Genomic DNA, 16,271 nt, shown 5'->3' with positions numbered 1-16,271 from the left:
CAAGCATCTCGGATTCATTGTATTACCATGTTTCCTGGTTTCTATTGTGCATACGGGGTGAATATGATTGATCTAAACCATTCATGTGATGGACCTTAAATTAGATGATGAAAATACGTTAGGATCAGGGATCCTAACTACCCAATCGAGACCATTAAAAAAATTCAGCTATATCCAAAGCCAACTCTAAAGACATCCCTAAAATAGGCCAAATATTATATATAAACTATAGTTACCGCCTTACTGGAAAGTTCCTAGTTAAATTGGAAGCTTGCTTCCTAGAAACTCGCTTCGAAAGCTAAGTTCTTCTTGCTTCCCAAATTTGGGGGAAGCTTGCTTCCGACGCTTCCTACGTGTATCCTCTTAATTAAGGGAACTCTTCCAATTTAAGTGATTATTTCTTCCTAAAAGAATAATTTCTCCTTTTGATAATGTTGAAGGATCTTATTGAAAAAAAAAAGTCTGCATTTAAAACATGAAAAATTATCTTAAGTTACGAATGAAAACTATGTGGATCTTTTTGCAAAAAACTTTACATTAGATAAACATGAATAAAGCATGTGAAACTGTAAGTTCCTAAAACTAATAATTTTAGTTAGTCACGAAGTCTTATTTTCTACTTGTAATCATCACCTACGCTAACCTATTATAATCCCACTCTTTCAGTCTTCTTATTTGCTTCTAATAAGGCTTATTGCATACTTCATGTTGACTTTCAATGACGCTTTCTACACATTTTCTTTAGAACTTTTCGCCTCCCACATTTTCCCTTTCAAAACCCCGCACTTCCTACATTACTTCTCGCACTCGCTTCCCACTCTGGCAACTAATAAACACCTTCATTTCATACATAGACATATACCCATAGATCAATTTTTATTTTTATTTTTGCCAAAAGATAATTTCATTGCAAGGCAATGACATGCAGAAAACAGAGGTGTCCAATGAATACACATGTCATGAAATGAAAGGTCGAATCCATCCATCTTTTACCACAGAAACAACACATTAAAGGAAAACTTCTCTAAGTTTTTTAGAATCATAACATCTCCTAGTCTCACATAAAGGAACCAAAGGAAATACTTTCATCAAGGGTCCCTCATGTAAACCTCAACTTGTAATAAATCCGTGATACACTCCACCGTGCATGGGCTAAAAAATGATTCCCTAATAATGATCCTAGTTTTTTGAATTTGGAAACAACTATATTGAAAAAGGGATCATCCAGAGAAAGATGGGCCACAGATGAATTGAACAGACTATCTAGGAGAGAGCTCCTAAATGGTCAAGATTAAAAAGCATGAACATATTATGATGCAAGAATCTCTCTCTCTCTCTCTCTCTCTCTCATTTTTTTTCTCTTCTTTTCCTCACTTCCGGCCTTCAATTTTCCCTACTAAACCAATCGACAGTTTGTTCCAATCCCCCTATTTCTCTCTCCTTTCTCCTCCTTCATACTCCTTTCTCTATCCTTGATGTCTCCCTACAGAGTTTTGCAGTCTCCCTACAAGGTTTTACATTCCCTGGATTGTTGGCCACCATCCTAGGCCCTAGGCCATAATTGGCAGCCGCTACTTCCTTCTGTTTGCTTCCTTATACCATCTTTCCTTCATCCTAGGCTGTTGGTTCCCCATCCTTGCACAGTGCACCAACAGCCCCTTATGATGCTCGTTCTTTCCTCCTTTTTCATATGTTAACCTTGCAATTTACAGTATTAATCCCCCCCCCCCCCGCCAACCCCTTCACTACTTCCTTTCGCACGACTTGCTGCGACCTTGTTGTCTGGGGCTGCGTATGAACATATTCCCATCATATCTCCCCTAGGCCTTGACGTATTGGCGTGATTGTGGCTATCTTGGGTGGCCCGGACTTCCTGGCTTCTCCACCATAATCTTAAGCCTCCCACAATCAGGATCTGCTGGCAACGCATGTTCGTACCGGTGAGGTCTGACCATTGTTATTTCCAGGCCTATTTGTCCTTGTTTGCTTCACCATTATTCTCTTAGCAACAACCCACCTTGCACCTATTTACCTATGAGACTGCTTGGGCCTTATAGGTGGTTAGTTGGGCCCTAGTTCCGTTATTTGTTTTTGTTTTTTTAATTTTCATTGTATTCAAACCTACTACTTCTTGCTGCCATAGCTATATCTATTTTCTCTGTTGGTGTGGACTATTGGTGTGATGCATGTTTGGGCAGATTCTTAGACCTTTCGTGAAATCATCACAACAGATAAGCTCAGGCAAACCCCCTAATACAAATTGACTGAATATCTAAACACTGATATGTAATTAGGACTGGTTTTGCAATTTAATATTGGGGATCAATACACTTAGCACTTAATATTGGGGCTTGCATCAAGTTCTGGGATATCATGGTAGTGTTTTCGACAAGTTCTTCAAAGGGCAAAGATTGGCCAAAGGAACTAGGACCACCTACATCTCTCTCATTCCTACGAAGGACAGGGTGAAGTGCTTATCTGAATTTATCCCTTCACATGCTTCTATTGCAGATCTTAAGAAAAATGGAACATGGGCAGACATCTTTATTCAAAGTCAACTAGCAGAGTTGAAGAATACTGTTACACCTGCTCTGCTCTCTGCCAATCCTCAAGATCGGATCGTTTGGAAGCTCAATCCTGATGGTAACTTCACTCTTGGCAGCGCCTGGAATCAACTCAGACCCCATCACCATAAAATTCCATGGTGCAACTTAGGGGTGCAACTTGGGCGGGCTCAACCCGAACCCGACGGGTTCAACCCGGAAAAAAGTCGGGTTGGGTTGAGTTCAAGTTGGGCTCGGGTTCGGGTAGGGTTTTCTCAACCCGGGTTGAGTTCGGGCCGGGTTCGGGTTGAGGGCTTTGGCAACCCGACCCAAGTGAACCCGACATTTTTAATAAATTTTTTTTTTTTTAAGCTTAAAATCCCGGGTTGGGTCGGGTTGGCAAAAGGGTTTCTAGGGTCGGGTCGGGTTGAACCTCGTCGGGTTGGAACTTGGGTCGGGTCGGGTTGAGCAAATGGCTCCTCGGGTCGGGTTCGGGTTGGCCTCAACCCAACCCGACCCGAGTTGCACCCATAGTACAACTCAATTTGGTTCCCAGGACATATACCCAAACATGCCTTCATAGCATGGCAAGCGCTCTAAAATACTCAGCACTCGAGATCGGCTCATGTTCCTTGGCCAAAGCAGAGAAACCAGCTGCCCCCTATGCAAATCAGAGAGAGAAAATGCAAATCACTTATTCTTCAATTGATGAATGGATCAGGTCAAACTTTAAAGCCCATGGACAAACATGAATTGGTATCCGGGTGGCCTTTGCGGCTTGCATCTACAACATCTGGCTGGAAAGAAACCGTAGGATTCACGAAAACACCGAAAGGCATAAGCAAGACATCCTTAGCGCCGTTCTCAATAACATCAAAGATTGCCTCCTCTAATTTTAAGTGAAAGGGGATATTAACATCCAACTAATTTTAAGTCAGGTTCAAGCTAGAATGGATAAATTGGAAAAAGAAATAGTTTGCAAAAAGCAAGCATAAAAGAAGGGAGGTTATGGTCGTAGAAATGAAAAGGAAAGAAAAGTTTAGAACTTATGACAAAGTGGTTTAGAATAGGAGCCCCGTAATGAAATCAAGAGTTTTGAAGAGAACGAAGCTATACCCAAGGACTGTATGAGACCAAAAAAGAAAAATAAGCTACCCGTGCGCACACGCAAACACACACACATCACACAAATGTGCGTGCATATGCATAGATTTTTTTGAAAAATGTTTGTGTAAAGAAAAAAAGTTGAAAAATTACAGATTTACATCATTGGGAATACCTGCCCAAAATACAAATCCGTCCTTCCTACTGCCTTTGCTAGCTTAACGGCTACTCCATTAGTACTTCTTGGGATATGACAGCATCCCTCAACCATACCTCTTATTTTGTCTTGAGTCTCATTAATGAACTGACCTTGGCTCCACAGGCCTTCCTCATTACCTCATATCCAAGAGACACTGTTTAATGAGTCGTCTTCAATTTGAAGGCAACCTCTTAATTCTGATCTAAACAGCTGCATACCAATAACAAGTAGTCTCACTTCAGCCACCGATAATTTTGTATGGCCTATCGGACCAGATTAAGATAGAAGAATGCATCCCACATTATCTCTAAAACCTCCTCCTATGCTGCTGTAGTCGTAGCGTCTTTTCCAAAACTAAACATTTCGTTCCACTGACCAAAATGAAACGGTGAACAAAATGGAATTAATAACTAAGGTTGGTACTGAAGCACACCAAACCTTTTATCCTAAGGGAAGGATGTATTGGTCGAAGAGCTAAAGGTTTTGAAGAAAGATTTGACCGTGAACTTTCTTGGATCCAGAGCCCATAATCTTTGATCATTATATTCTTGGGATACATAGCATTTTTTTCAAGTATGCATAGGAGGTTAATTTAGCTACTAAACTCAGTTTATTTTAAATTATTGTACATTACCCAACCCCATAATACCCTATATCACCCCTCCTTTTATAGATATAGATGTTTTCTGGAGTTATGTGCTCTATTAAATTCACTGTTTAGGGAATTAATCATAATTCTAATGAGATCGACAATACTGGAAAAGAATAAAAGTGAATCAGTTCCGTCACAAGATTTCTCATTGAAAAATAATCAAATAATTTTCGTTGACTATTTTCAATGTCTTGCGGCTGACAACCTGAAACTAAGTCACCAAGTTTTTAAAAGTTCAGTAAGCTATCTAGGACTGCAATATTTTACCAAATTCAACCATAAAATGAAATTATCTTCCAAAAAAAACATAAAATGAAATCTACATATCGCCTATTGCCACATCTCAATCACTAACATTATTCACCCAAACATGGAATGGATATATGGTTAAAAATGATATCCTATCATGAGTAATACGAGAATAGAGCAAAAAACAACGACAGCCTTAGACTATAAATAACCAAGTAAAACATAAACTAAAGTTACAAATGGAAATTTTTAAGAAACTTGAAAAGAATGAGAAATGAAGAAGCCTAATTTCAGTACAATCAATCTTCCAATAATTTTCGCATCAACATAGCCATTGATTAACATTCAACCAGATAAACATATCTAAGGAAAAGATGCATGCCTTCTATAGCAAACATGCAAATCCCACGCCAACACGTATAAAGAGAGGGCCAATTCAAGCAAACCTATTAGCAAATTAATGCAAATTGAGGACTACTTCCCTCCTAATTTTGACAAAAAAGTACCCAATTGTCCATTGTGGAGATCGAAACAGTGAATAGAATCAAAATGAGGTGACCATGCTACAAAAATTGAGATCCAAAGCAACATGTGCAAAATTCCAAATAGCATATGCACTATGCTCGCGTATTAACTAAACCATAAAGCTTAAATAAAAGACTTACAGTGGAAAGATAAAAGGGAATTGAGTGCTCATTATTAGACCAGAACGAATGGATTGGTTGTCCACGCCACAAACTTTTGTTGGAGAACACACCCCTCACAAGACAGCAACGATCCATCATTGGACAAGTTCATAGTGACCATAATGGAAGATCACGTGATGCAAGGTGGCCAATGTTGTATGATGAACCTATTGAGAGTTGCCAAAGTGAAGGACCAACAAATATGAGTACTCAATGGACCATGTCCACGCACAATTAAAAGGTTTCAAAAGCAGTTCAATGGCTGCTGCCAAACCGCACTTCGTGGAAAAACTTGCCAACCAAAATTTGGTTGAGAAAAAAGCAACCCTTTCTCAATGAAGGACACAACCCACATCTTAATTTAATCACGCCTAACATATCATACCTCCTATATAAATGACATTGACAATAACATAATATATCTTGGAAAATGATGCTTTCATCAAAACAAATTGGTGCTAAAAGGAAACAAAACAAATCAAAACACAAATTACGGAAAGCTCTCTCAAAATCATCTGCAACACAAATCTTCAAAACTTAATAGCTATAACAAAACTAACTTAAGGAGTTCTGAATTGTCCATTACAAAGAACCGGTAAAACTACTTCAAAAAGCACGACATAGAAAACCCCAAAATCCATACATCCATAAAAAGCAAAAAAAAAAAAAAAAAACCCAGAGCAGATCCTTTTCCGAATAATTGAAGCATCAGAACACGTTCATTCCCCGAGCATCCACAGTTCAAAACTCGTCCCTTCTTTAAACCACACGAATAACCTCGTTCTGAATTACGAAACTAAAAACAGAGTAAAACAGCAATTAGCGCAAGAAAAATCACCGAAGAAACATCGAACTTAAAAAGACAGACATAAACCAAAATCACAAAATGCCAAACCAATAACCTAATGCTGTAACAAAGAACATACCTAACGCGAAACATATCCACCCATGGATCCATAATACGGCCTAGGTCCGGGCGCCTGCCCCATATGCCCACTCTGGTAAGAACTATTAGCTTGATGACCTTGCCCACCCTGATAACCAGGATTCCCCATCCCATAACCCTGGAACCCCTGAGGAATCATTGCCGACGAACCCACTGGTGGGCCCGCAGGGTTCATCGCTGCAGCCAAAGCCGGATTCAGCGACGCGAGCATCGCCGGAGAAACCCCAAATGCCGCCGGATTTTGCCCGGCAGCAGCTAATACAGCTAATGCCGCGTGATTTGGAGGGACCCCCTGGGCAAAAGGCAGCCCTCCAGCTAAGAGTCCCTGCCCTAACAATGCCGCCGATTGGTGTCCCATACCCAAATCCGGCATATTGATATTGGCACCACCACCACTCCCACTGCCCGACGGATTAAACCCCGGCCCATTACCCGCCCGAAGCTTATGACTATCAGTAGCCTTCTGACAATACAATTGGTGCCCTTCAAAGTTCTTATTAGGCTCTTCCAAAGCCTTCCTCGCACCTTCCACAGTCTTATAAATAAAAAGAGCAAAACCCTTAGATTTCCCACTCTGCTTATCAAACCCTAAAGGACCCTCTTCAATTTCCCCAAATTTCGAGAAAAAAGCAAACAATTTATTGGAAGGAATCTCCGAATGAACATTACCCACATATATTTTCCTCGCTAGGGTTTCATGATTCTGATGCTGAAGCTGAGGATTTTGAGGAGGATTGGGAACGGGACCCGCCGAAGCGAGTTGACAAGCGGTCATTCGACTCTCAATCTTTTTCTGAGGCTGTTTTAGGGCTTTTTGGGTTGATCTACGGTGTTTGAAAAGAAGAAATCCATAACCCTTGGATTTTCCTGTGACTTTATCGGTTACTACTTTGCATTCTTCGATATCGCCATACTTTGCGAAGAAGGATCGGAGCGTGTCGGAGGTGGTTTCCCAACCGAGTCCGTGGACGAAGATTTTGCGGTGGGCCGGGTCAAGGTCCGCGACTCGGTAGATCTCTTCTATGAGTTTTGGATCGTTGGAGGCTTTGTTTTTTAGGAGCTCGATTAGTTGTTCCTTGTTGAAGGGTTCTAAGACTTTTGTTAGGTCTTCTTCTTGTTCTTCCTCGTCCGAGTCTGTTATTGAGTTGTCCGGGTCAGACTCGTTGGGCTCGTTCTCGACCTTTCGTTTCTTCGTCATGGCTGCGGGAGAGAGAGGGTTTGTAGGGTTTAGAGAAGGAAGAAGAGGAAGATTGGGACCTAGGGTTTACAGAAGGCTTTGCCGCACTTAAAAGTAGGGCTCCCACGAAAATAAGTTGGTTAATGATAAATTCGCACCCACCGTACGATAATACGCACTACTGTAAAGGAGGGTTTTACCGCTTTTTAACGTTAATTCACGTTACAGGGGTGCGAATTATCCTACAGGGGATGCGAGTTTACCATTGCCCAATAAGTTTGTCCAAATTGCGAAACCGAATCCGGGCCCACCTTTAATTTGATTTGGGCCCTTAAATTAGTAGGACCCACTCATTACATCTCCAAATATGAATCACTTCATTCGAGGAAAAAATCCTAACCATTTGAAGGGATGAGATTTTATATGAAACGGGCAGGAAAATATAGTGGGGGCCCACCAATTTGGATGATCGAAACCGTTCTTTTGTTGATCTCCACTCGTGGCCAAAAATCTTTTCTATAGATTGAGGAACTCACCCTTCCATTTGTGGAGATTTCCATACAATCATCTTTTTAACTTCCCAAGTCGTTCATTTTATACATTATACATCGTATGGTTAGGATCATCTTCTCGAGAAGATTTTTTGGGGCATGGCCCATCTTTGAATGGGACCATCACATGAATGGCATGGATCATCCAAAAGGGTGGACCCGACAGCGTTTTTTCTCTTATGTTGGAATACGCCCACGCATATCATATTTCACAGTGGGAGTGTAATCCATGACTCGGAGGGTCGTGTTATCATGTCATACTCTGGACCGGCTGGACTGTGTGACGCCAATGAAGCGGAGGCCAGGGCACTCTTTTTTGGGTATTTTTGGGTAAAAATAGTACGTGGAGCGTAATATTGGCCCGTTAATTGCCAAAGCTGATTCATCCAATGTCATTGCCTGGGCATCCAATCGTTGTGGGGTCCATGGCATATCTCCCACATCTTGGATGAAATTTGCGACCTGGTTTGCATTTTACATCCTCAAATAGTCCATAGGAGCATATCAGCAAACTCCATTGCTAATGCGTTAGCGAAAGATGATGGCCTTATGTGGTGATATCCTGCTCTGAATTGTTTGGAACTTTGTTATAGGCCATCTTATTTCTGTAATCTCGAGTCGGAGCATACTCTGCTTCGCTTCTCGGACTACTTATCCCTCTGTGTACTTCTGTTGTAATGAATGAATTATGTTTGTCTTTCAAAAAAAAATATCAAATTACGCAATGCGGACTGTTGCTCAATTTATTCTTAACTGTCTATTTGCAGATCACCAATTGAATGGCCATGATCCTCCACTTAGATTATTTTCTTGATCATGGCGTCCCATGATGACAAACGTTTACAAAAAAAAGGATGGAATACTTGATTTTGAGTGGCAATATCAATTCCCATTATGGGTCATTTGATCCAAACCATTCATCAGTTGGGTCCTGATTTAGATATGCCATTAGGCCGTATGCCGAAAATCATCTCTATAGGATGACCCTAGCCCCTTCGATCCGTAGAAGATGACATATTATAAAAAACCTCTACAGATCATTAGGTTTGGATCATCCTTTGGGGTTGGTCTTTGTGGCATGGCCTATCTAAGTCGGGGCTCAGTAAATAAATGGTTTTGGATCATCGGAGCATGTGCACCCCCAGATTTTTTTCAAAATCCCCGCGCCTGCTTGAGGGCACCATATAAAATCTCTATCTTGAATGCTTAATTCGGATGCAACTCATTGATCTGAGCATCCACATGATAGTTGTTGGTTTATCCAATTCTATCATCTAATAATGTGTGATTTGAACATGAACGACCAAAAATAAGACCCCTCTGAAGAACAGTTTGTATCAACTAAATGTTGAACGCAGTTCAATCAAATTCAAGCCATCGGCTGTAACTGAACGAGTCGACGGAATAATAGACGGTCTGAAGTAAAGTTGGGCCGACTTCTTAAGACGATCCAAACCGTTCATTTGATGGGCAACAACGTCGGCCATACCCAATAAGAGTACAAACCCCTTGACTTTTTACCAAGCTTGAGGAGAAGAATTGATGAGTACATCTCCACTATCAACCCTTCCACCTTCAAGTTCAATGTACTCATATTGTAATTGTTGTACGAGTATCCCTGTAAATGTTAGGATTTTATTGCTTTTACCATTAGAATGTTAGAATTCTATTATTTTCTTAGTTAGAATGCATAAATTTCGCCTAATTATTCTGCTAGATTGACCGAAGCATTAGTTTGAGTTCAGCTCTTAGATTGAGTTCCGTTTCTTACCTCGCTTTGGAATTAAGTTCATTCTTCAAGAGGCATAGATAATTCTTTTCTCTTCCTTTGATTTAATTTTCTTACAAGGGATTTGCTAGGGACCATCGCAGAAGGCATTTCACTGACCGGCTGTTACATGAAAGAGGAGCATCACAAGCCCACGTTTTGTCTTATTCATTTAATTCATCCTGTATGGATGTTCTCTCATGCAACAGCCTCTCCGTGAAATGCCTTCTGCGGTGGTCCCTAGCAAATCCCTTCTTACAATAAGTTCTTTGAAAAATAACAAGACAAGAGCTGGCAATTTCAAAATTTCCTAAATCTCCTTCATTTATATCTGCTAGATTGACCGAAGAGTTTGAGTTCAGCTCAACAGATCTAATTCGAGTTGGATCTTCATATTTCAAGGTCACGATCAATTCAGATCTCTTATCGAATAGATCTATTTTGGATCGGACCTTCCACCCGCTATGTCCTAGGTCCTACCTAAATTTTATATAGTAGTAGTGTGTCCATGCAATTTATTTAGCTGAATCAGTTCCTTGTTTGTCACTGATCTAAACTTCCAGATAAGCAAAATAATGCTTGTAAACGAAGGAAAGAACATGAACTATGATAGCCCAAGGGTTCAGCCCTGGTCACTCATTTAAGTCGTGTTTTGATGACAACAAACACAATATGATATTTTATATTAATTGATGTACTAATGTTTTAAATGATTTTTAAGAAGGCTCTAAGAAGGTCAAATTACGGTACATTGAAGCATGGATCGAGTCATGAAGCTTAGATGTATGAAGCCTAAGAGTAAAGATAAATGAAGATATGTGAAGCAAAAGGAATGAATGTGGATCCATGAAGCATTGAAGACTTGAAGATTGAAGTCTCATGAATCAGGCTTAGCGTATAAACTAATCCCTAAATGTTCTTGTGAGTAATGGCACTTGGATGTCACTACAGTCAATCCAACTTGGAATGAACCTAAAATGCAAGGAACACACGTTTGGATAGCCAAAGTGGAGTCGGGATCATTCAGAACACATTTTGTATTCCGAAAGGTTGACCATAGGGTGTCACGGTCGACCAAACAGTAAGTTGTACAAATAGCTAGATATACATATTTTGGAGAAAAGGTCTTCACGGACGACCGTCAGTTTGAACAGTCAATCGTCGCCTGACCACGGCCGACCAGGGACAAGATTGGTCAACCGTCTAGGAAATTTAGCTAACAACTAGATTTCTATCGGCTAGTTCTACAGCCGACCACAATTCGTCCGTGGATCATCCGTTCAGCTCTTTGGAAGTGTTATAACGCCTATTTTTCTTTTAACTCGATAAATATGTCCGGTGAGGTCCACATCAATTAACACTTGGGCTTACCTTTGATCAATCTTCTAGGTGTTAAAATACCTTTGTGCCATTATTTGTCAAGTTTTGAGGGATTAGATAGGAATTCATTGTAAATCTTCAGAGAGATTTTGTGAAAGCTTCATTTTTAGATCAACCTTGTGAGAAGGTTTCTTTTGCTTTGGGGTAAAAGGATTTGTTCCTCAACCAAGAGATCGGGGGTTCGATCCCATCTTACTTGACAAGAAAATGTTTCTTTTGCTTTATTCTTCTTTTAATTAGTGAGAAGGCATTGTATCAACCTTCAGAGTTGATGCTTGAGGACAAAGCTTCGGGATTGGTGGGAAAGCACTGAATCAACCTTCGTTGTAAACGGTTTGATCTTCACCTGCAAGATGATCGATCTAGTGGATCCATAGGGAAGAGATATCCTTGTGAGAGTGGATGTAGGCTGGGTATGGCCAAACCACTCTAAAATCTTAGTACATTCTTTCTCTCTCTTTCTTTATACTTATCTTGCATTGGATTTATCTTCTAAGCTCTTTATTTTGATCTGTTCTTGCTTTCTAGTTGGAATTATTTTAAATGGAACCCAAGTTTTTAATAGACCCAACAACCCCCCCCCCCCCCCCCCCCCCCTCGCTCCCCATGCCTCTCAGGCTGCTTTACCAAGGCCAACAAACTGCATACATGCATGTAGCCTCTAGGGTTAATGCCTAATAAGTTAGGGCTTAGTGTTAGGGGAAAGCAGAGAGGGTAGAAAGAAACTCATGAGAGAGAGAGAGATGAGATTTTGGTAGTTCGAAATGAGGGGAAGCGGTTTTGATTGAGGACTTTATATGACAAAAAAAAGTCATAAATATTCTTTCATTTACTGAAGGGTATTGTTATACATTAGCAGCCTTCAATTGAATCTAATTCCAATGGATTCAAATGCTATGTTTGGATACAATTCTACACAATTTTGGACCTTAGGATATGGACCCAAATCTTGTCTGGCGGATCTCTGTCATGCCCAAGTCTTGTCCAACTAATTAAGTTCAAACTCTTTGGATCCATGATATTGTCTAGATTCATTGACACCCCTACTAATGTCTTTCAAATCTGTAACCAGATTACGAACCAATCCAGTGGGTCGACTAGGCCTACATCCAAGTCATTTACGGGTCTTAGGCCATAATTCTAGGAGAGCAGTAAGGATCGACCATAATACCTTTCACTGATGATTTCACATTCTCTCAACTTTCCTCCTTTTTTTTATCCCATGACCTGTTGCGGAATTAGGGCTCAAATCAGTCCTTCGCGGTGACAAGTTAACAATTAGAACACGAAAGTGTGTTTCCGGTATTGTGTATAAATTCTATGCAACGTTCTCAAAGTAAATTTGTAAAAACAAAATAATAAAATGCAAGCCAAACCACAAGAAAAGCACACAAGATTTACGTGGTTCACCACACGATGTGTGTGGCTACGTCCACGGGAGAAGACTTCAAAAGATTTCACTAAGTGGAAAATAAAGGGTTTACAAGAAGCACCCACCGGATTACAAAAGCCAATAGCTTTCTCCGGATTACACAAGAATTGATCTCTATGCCGTCTAGGATCCAAGCGCCTTAGCTCCCTATCAGCCCGTGCTTCTTCACCTTCTTCAACCCTTCTTCAACCCTTCTTCATAACCTCTTGAGAGTACCAAAAAACACTAGCTTTTCCTCTTAATTTTTCTTTTTCAACGAATGCCAAAAAACGCACCTTTTTTATCAAAGCCGTGAAGTCGTACACAAGACTACCTTTTTTTCTAATCGTAACATGACCTTATGCCCTAACTGCGTATTTTACATAGATGGGATTGAAGACACTTCGATGGATGGTCCAATTAGAATTACATTGTAACCCAGACTCAAAAAGTAGGATATGATAATATGAAAAGTACTCACAAAACTATCCGACTGATGAGAGATTTGAATGGATCTTGACCAATGATGCAGGTGCATCTCGCCATATCGCAAGATCAACGGCCCACGTTGATCAAAGGATTAAATAGAGTTTTTTAATTTATTTTTATTTTATAATTTTGCTTTATTAGAAATATTGGACGAATTCCACATAGTGGTCGTTCAATTAACTTTGAGTTGAGAAATTTAGGAAAAGTAGAGAGAAGTTTTAGGAATTTGAGTTTGTTAAGGATTTTAAAAGATAGATATGTTTTAGAATTTGATTTAGAGAAAATTTAGGAGTTTCTTTTTGAGATAGACGTCCAAGGAGGGAGAGAAATTTCAATTTCAATGTGATTAGGAAACATGCATGTAACTCTATAAATACCCCACGTTTGTAATTCGTTAAGAAGCTTTTATTGTACTATGAATAAAAATTTCAGTTGCCTTTCTTGAGTTGCCTTTGCCGTGAATCCGTTGGAGAGAACAAGCCACCCGCTGCTTGTCAAGAGAAGAGCAAGCCAGCTGCTAGGGGTGTAAACGAGCCGAGCCGAGCTTGGCCAGGCTCGGCTCGGCTCGTTAAGCTCGGCTCGGGCTCGAACCAGGCTCGGGCTCGGCTCGGCTCGGTCAGGCTCGGCCAGGCTCGCGAGCCTTACCGAGCTCGGGTTCTATTATGTTCACACCTCTCATCTTCCCTGGACAGCCCTATTAGTGTAATTTGACTACTTTTTTTATACTGTGGGGGGTGGTCCTAGTAACAAAAATGGGGTTCCAAAAATGAAGTGACATATTTTGCCCTCCCCTTTCACTCCCTGGACAACCCTTTTAATGCATAAATTAATATATAATATATATATTTAAATATGTTAAATTCTTAACGAGCCGAGCCGAGCCGAGCGTGGCCTAAATTGGGCTCGGCTCGTTAAGCTTAACGAGTCTGGAGAGCCGGCTCGGCTCGGCTCGTTAAGGATTCGAGCCGAGCTTTTTTCGAGCCGAGCTCGAGCGAGCCTCCGAGCCCGAGCCAAAATTGACACCCTTACCAGTTGCTGCTTGCCTCAATAGAATACTTCGGGTTAGTTCTACCTGAAACCTATCTCTTTCACCCTTCCTTTAGCCCATAATCATCACCTTAAAACAGTCCCTTCCATCCTCCCTTAATTCCATCCCTTTGAAACCATCTCTATCATCCAAACACCCCAACCTTGCACCTCATATTTCAGCCCTTTCACTTCCCTTTATTGGGTATCAGAGCATCAATCTGCCACATCGACCTTGCGTTAACCAATACATAGGTGGATCCGATCTGAAGTGGATTCGCTGAAACCCATAACTGTAACAACCCAAACTCATGCTAAACCAGCTAAAAACCTAATGCAGAACCTCGACCACCCCTTTGCAATGGAGGAACAATGATCAACGAATTCTTCCTCTTCCCTGCACATAATGCACCTATTCTCCATCTTGACCTTGTCTCCCTTTAATCTATCCATTATGTTGATGTTCTTGCGCATAAGTTCCAACAAAATCTTAATTTTTGGTCGGAAGTTTCTTATAATTCTTGATGATGATTGTAATGAGTTTCTCCATCCTTTTTAATAGGGCTGCAACTCGAGCCAGGTTTTACCCGACCCGCATCGACCCGACCCGAAAATAGCCTGGGTTGGGTTCAGGTTTCATGGGTTTCGGGTCGAGCCGAGTTGAGCATTCAAAAGCCCGCATGAATCTCGGGTCGAGCCGGGTTTGAAGGGGCCCGACCCGACCCGACCCGAGTTACATAAGTTATAGTATGTACATTTTTTTCTATTGTTAGTTTTAAAGTTAAAAGTGAAAACCTACGCACCCACTGTTATTGTATGTGAGTGTAATTTCTGCTTCTATGAGTTGAGTTGATTCAAGTGTTTGATTCAGCATTGTTTGATTGTAATTACAACATTGTTTGATTACAACATTGTTTGATTCAAGTGTAATGTGAGTGTAATTACATCATTGTTTGATTCAAGTGTAATGTGAGTGTAATTTCTGCTTCTATGAGTTGAGTTGCCTTGCCAAACAAGAATTTTCCTTAAAAAATTGCGTCAACGTGAAAAAACCCGACCCGACCCGAGATTTATCATGGGTAGGGCCGGGTTTGGGAATCGTGGGTTTTCCAAAAAAAACCCCGACCCGACCCGACCTGAGATATTTCTCGGGTAGGGTTGGGTTCTCCAAAACCCGACCCGAGTTGCAGCCCTACTTTTTAATATGCATGGGAGCATTGTTGCGGTTTAATCGCCCAGAATCACCCATCTTTGTCATTCACTCCAACATCATTAAATTTTAATCGAGGTTTGCTAGGCAATTTCGCAGAAAGCCATTTTGCGGTTCTTTTTTCTTTTTTTAAAGAACAGCCACCTAGTAGCAAATTTTGTCTTGTTCATTTAATTCACATGAGGCGGCTGTTCTTTACAATAAAAAAATGAACTGCAAAATGGCTTTTTGTGAAAGTACCTAGCAAATCCCATCATAATTTTTAAAAGCTATCTAACAGCCATTCTAAAACATATTTAACGGAGTTTAAAGTGCCATTATTAAAAGTTAAAACAACAGAGTAAAAACATTTCTCTTATAAAGCGGCACTTCAAAGAACAAAATTACCTGATAGTTCAATTAAGAGATTCTAACAACGTAAGTATGCCATTATTGAAGAAAGTTGTGTTAAACATGTTCCTTCAACGAACATTTTTAAGGTACGGGAAGTGATATATTCGCTCCCTTTTCTTCCCTGGACCACCCCTTCTAGTGTACGTATGACTACTCTTGCTAAATGGCTTTTTGTGAAAGTCCCTAGCAAATCTCTAATTAGATTACTATGGTAAAAAGATAAGTACCATTATATATTAGAACAAGGTTGTATGGATACCATTTCCCTATCTATTATGTAAGTGTCAATAGGACGCCCACGGCCCACATGGGTCCTACAGGGTGACTCAAGATGGGACCCCTTGAATTCCTTCACGAGTTAGAGTTGCACAAGGAATGTGAACTCACTCTACAAATACATCATGGAAGCGAGGATTTCTATTAAGAATGTGAGTCCAACCTCCCCCTCCCCTCCCCTCCCCTCCCCCTCTCTCATTCTTCCTCTAAT

General features: G+C 40.6%; 1 pseudogene across 2 annotated transcripts; it reads right to left on the bottom strand.

Moving 5' to 3' along the window:
* Nucleotides 1–5,022: 5,022 nt before the first annotated feature.
* Nucleotides 5,023–7,684, bottom strand: LOC143849198 (UBP1-associated protein 2B pseudogene; annotated as a pseudogene). 2 transcript variants are annotated; one of them, XR_013235587.1, is made up of 2 exons: nucleotides 6,360–7,684; nucleotides 5,023–5,600 (listed from the first exon to the last, which is right to left on the bottom strand). The product of XR_013235587.1 is annotated as a UBP1-associated protein 2B pseudogene, transcript variant X2 (transcript). The 2 variants fall into 2 exon arrangements; XR_013235586.1 differs by lacking the exon at nucleotides 5,023–5,600 and adding an exon at nucleotides 5,963–6,229 and having other exon boundaries at nucleotides 6,360–7,682.
* Between the last annotated feature and the right edge of the window lie 8,587 nt (nucleotides 7,685–16,271).

This window comes from Tasmannia lanceolata, unplaced genomic scaffold (assembly GCF_043159265.1).
Source record: "Tasmannia lanceolata isolate RefF3 unplaced genomic scaffold, GAP_Taslan_0.1 ptg000016l, whole genome shotgun sequence".
Classification (NCBI taxonomy): Eukaryota; Viridiplantae; Streptophyta; class Magnoliopsida; order Canellales; family Winteraceae; genus Tasmannia; species Tasmannia lanceolata.
The sequence above is the reverse complement of the archived record's forward strand: the minus strand, read 5'-3'. Positions and strand labels throughout refer to the sequence as shown.